Source organism: Podarcis tiliguerta (assembly GCF_965153285.1).
Source record: "Podarcis tiliguerta genome assembly, chromosome: 1".
Lineage (NCBI taxonomy): Eukaryota > Metazoa > Chordata > Lepidosauria > Squamata > Lacertidae > Podarcis > Podarcis tiliguerta.
This window is the reverse complement of record NC_139534.1, coordinates 47,986,998-47,991,160: the sequence shown is the minus strand read 5'-3', so window position 1 is coordinate 47,991,160 and position 4,163 is coordinate 47,986,998. Positions and strand designations below refer to the sequence as shown.

Below are 4,163 nucleotides of genomic sequence, written 5' to 3'. Positions count from 1 at the left end.
AGGACATTGGAGGAATAAGCAAACATCAGCCATTTCTGCTCCTGTTTCCCCTGGAATTCTCCAACATCCAAAGCTGGGAAGAGAAGCAAGATGAGAGGTTATTAGTTTAAATCTTTCGGAGTCTTTTTTCCTGTGATAAAATTTTCTTTTTTCCAGTCCCAGGGTAGAACAGAGTAAACTCTAGTTAGTGGTCAGAAATGGCAAAGGACGCAGGAAGTGGTCTGGGGGTTGAGAAGATACTTTCATTTCCCTTTTGACTGGAATACAGCAATGGCATAAATACCCACATTCCTTAATATCTCCAGTGATGATTCAGCCCATCCAGGTTTGAACATAGACTGTCTTAGTAAACATGTTAACTTTTCTTTTCCAGTTTTTTAAATAGAATTTTCTTATAAAAACTCCTCTGAAACTGAAATGGGATTATTGTTTTTCATCAACCCAAGACAATGGCAGCTCAACGGCAGCTGGATGTTAATATTTCATGTGGTGACTTTCATTCAGACCTGTCTCAACAGCATAATTGCATTTTGTCACCAATGTTGGAAATAACGCTTATTAAACCTGGGGTGATGTCCACAGAGTGCCTTTCCACTATGTTTCAGAAACATCTGACTTTAAAGTTAAGAATTTAGTATTTAACCTTTGTTCTGTTCCTTTGTTGTTGTTCTTTTTCTACAGGGAGGAGGCTGACTTGCTAAGGATAGACTAATAGGTTCAGAAGCATTAAAAAATGAGTTGAACCTTTCACCAAGGCATGAAACTGTTTTGACATGCAAAATAAAATATGAGTAATTGGTTTCGACTACTTTTTGGGGGCTTTTTAATTAACACTGGTCCAAGTTTCTTCAAGAAAAAGCTTTAGACAGTCTCCTTCCTCCCCCACAAATGATGCTTCTTATCCTGTTTCTGCAGACTACAAAGAGTCAATCAATTTTGATTTCTGTGACATTACAGGCCTGGGGAAGGGGAGAAAGAAGAGGGGAAACAGTTGTGGATGTTCATACATTCATGCTGTATTACTGAGACAAGGTAGAAAATTAACCTTCCCCCCATTATGAAAGTAGAACTAAATGTGATCCAATGGAGCTGCTTAATAATACACCAGTGAAAGCAGAAGAGGAGTCAAGTCTTCTGGTCCCTTATTGTATGCTTTGGTTTCTCCTTGGGCATCAAATGCACATTCAAAGAAGACAAAAGGGCTGCTGGTGGTGTGGATGAGTGACTCACAACAAGAACTATAGGCAGCTATTTATTTGAAGTGTGCTTTCTTCACTTTTCTTGAAAGCAAACCAAAAAAGCTAACAATAAAAAGTATTAATGAAGAAAAACCAAGAAAGCAGTAAAAAGCACTTAATAAAGCAATACCACCACCCCAAAAATCCATTCCATTTCATTTACTGGTGTCCATTTCTAGGGCCACCAGTTGCAGCAGGAGCTAAGCAATAAAGTTCTAGCAAAGGCTCAGTAGCCAATGAGAAGTTTATATCCTCCCTCCTTTGCTTGGTCATCTGCTGGATCACTGATGGTAGCAGATTCTTCTCCCTCCTCTCAAGCAGACCTTTCTTCTTGAGGAGATCCCTGATGAGGAATGTTGTTGTTGTTGTTGTTGTTAATATGCCACCCATCTGACTGGGTTGCCCCAGCCAATCTGGGTGGCTTCCAACAAAATATTAAAACACAAGACTCATGGCATCCATGCAAGTGCCCCTCTGTCACCTCTGGGCTTTCCACCAGTTCCACTGGCACTTTTGCTCTTGAGGACAGAGAAGGTGGAGAACCAGGGGTCAAGGTAGGACTTGAGATAGGGTCTAAGACCTTCCACATCTACATTTATTTTGCACAAATTTAATTTCTGTGCTTTGAATATTCTATGTTTGCCTCCCCCACGCTTTCATACAATGGGATGAACAGTTTTCCTTTATTGTTTTCTACCCTTCCATGTAGTCGCTTAGTAAAAAGGCAATCTCCATGGATCTGGCTGAGTTCCAGCCTTCCCTGTGCATATCAGCCCCCATGCCCGGTTAGCTGTGAAGGTCACTACATCACAAATGGTGATTTGACAACCCTTCTTTCATGTTCTGAATCCATGGAAATGGCAAAATGTCATTGAGACGATTGTTAACACAATGAATCATTGTCTTTTGAGTTCAGATGCTTTTGAACTCAAAGACAAATCAAATCTCGGATGAAAATTCTTGTGAAAGACCTCAGAAAACCACAATGGAAAGGGTATCTGAGCAGCTTTTGACAAGCTGAGGATCCTCCTCTCTAAAACATGTAAGACTTCCTTCTAAGGAGCAAAGCTGCCCTTTTCTTCCACGGAATCATTAACCGTGCATGAAAAGCTAACTACTATGAACTTTGGTACAAGTTGTGAAGAATCTCAAGGTGTGTTTCAAATGTATGTTAACACATCACGTTGGCTAAAGTGTCATACATCAGTTTGAAGACTATTTTAGTTTTATAATGGCTTGTTCTTATAACCTAGATTCTGTTTCTGAAAGTTGATGCTATTACTGCTTGTCTTTCTGCCACCTTTTAGATTATCCATTGCCACCTACAGAACTGACTACTTGGCTGCCTTTTGCCACTTAAATTTACCTGACACAAAAAAACTGAAATGGGGGAGAGAGAAAAAAGGGAACTGTGATGGAAATGCCAGTGACAGATTAACAATAAGTGATATGTATGCCATTCCCTATCATTTCCAGAAAGAGGTCCTGCTGAATTCAGTGGGGCTTTGTTGTTGTTGTTTAGTCGTTTAGTCATGTCCGACTCTTCGTGACCCCATGGACCAGAGCACGCCAGGCATTCCTGTCTTCCACTGCCTCCCGCAGTTTGGTCAAACTCATGCTGGTAACCATCTTGTCCTCTGTCGTCCCCTTCTCCTTGTGCCCTCCATCTTTCCCAACATCAGGGTCTTTTCCAGGGAGTCTTCTCTTCTCATGAGGTGGCCAAAGTATTGGAGCCTCAGCTTCATGATCTGTCCTTCCAGTGAGAACTCAGGGCTGATTTCCTTCAGAATGGATAGGTTTGATCTTCTTGCAGTCCGTGGGACTCTCAAGAGTCTCCTCCAGCACCATAATTCAAAAGCATTACTCCCAAGTAATTTATTTAACACTCCAGTCCAAAATTTGGGTGTAAATCCAGTTATTCAACTTATTTTCATAAAAGCATATAAGAATGATAATCTCTGTATCCCTTGTTAGGGAGACTGTAGTGACTTGCAGCACTATCAGCTAGGTTTATCTATGTGGATCAACTTGCCAGGGGGTATATAATGCCTGTCTGTCCATGCCAGTGAATCTACAAGAACTGTGGGTGACCCCCTACAAAAAGTAATTATATTCCATTTTGTTATATATTGCATTCATCATTATATATTTATATTTATTGTTTCTGCAATCTGTATCTGGAAAATTGGTGTGTCGGCTCCCTAAATAAGCATTAATAATCTCTTCTCTCATTAAAGAACCTTAACTTCAGGCATACTTGAGTTCTCCAAGGACAGCAGAAAAGAAAATTGATCATCTTTTCTTCAAACAAGGTTCAATTGCCATAAAATTGGAACTGGGGGGAAAAAATCTCTGCACTATAGAAATATAATTGTGCTTGGAGAATTTTCAAAACGACTTCTTGGAAACATATGAAACAAGTTAAATTATCTGCTTCGTTTGCACTGTTTACATGAGGGGGGGAATTACAAAACACTCGACTAGATACTTTATTCTAAAACAGCATAATATTAAATAATTGCTGAAGGACCACAGCAGGTGTTTTTTTTTAATTCTGTTTTGACAATATTACTATGGCTTGTGTATGTGGGTGTGTGCATGCACATGATATGTGTGAGAGAAGCAAAGCTTTGGGCCACATTTACGCCTAGGATTCCTTTGGGGTCACATGCCACTGGTCAAAAAGCATGTGCTGTGAAATGTGGCCACCTCCATGCACACGTCTCATAATTCTGGGAGGTAGGATTTGAACCTGTGGCCCCAGATGGCCATTTCAGGATAATATTCCATGTCTGAACACAATTTCCCCCACTTTTCTATTTCCCCTCTTTATTATTTCCTCTGCATCAGAAACATATGCCAGATACTACACTATATTGCACCAGAGTCCAACGGAATTGAGGAACAAATGAATGTACAGTGGTA

At 40.2% G+C, this 4,163-nt stretch overlaps 1 long non-coding RNA gene across 1 annotated transcript; it reads left to right on the top strand.

The window, feature by feature from the left end:
• On the top strand, positions 1–3,731 carry LOC310678327. The gene is made up of 3 exons (XR_014511734.1): positions 1–325; positions 3,213–3,341; positions 3,476–3,731. It is a non-coding gene; the product is annotated as an uncharacterized lncRNA (long non-coding RNA).
• Positions 3,732–4,163: the final 432 nt, after the last annotated feature.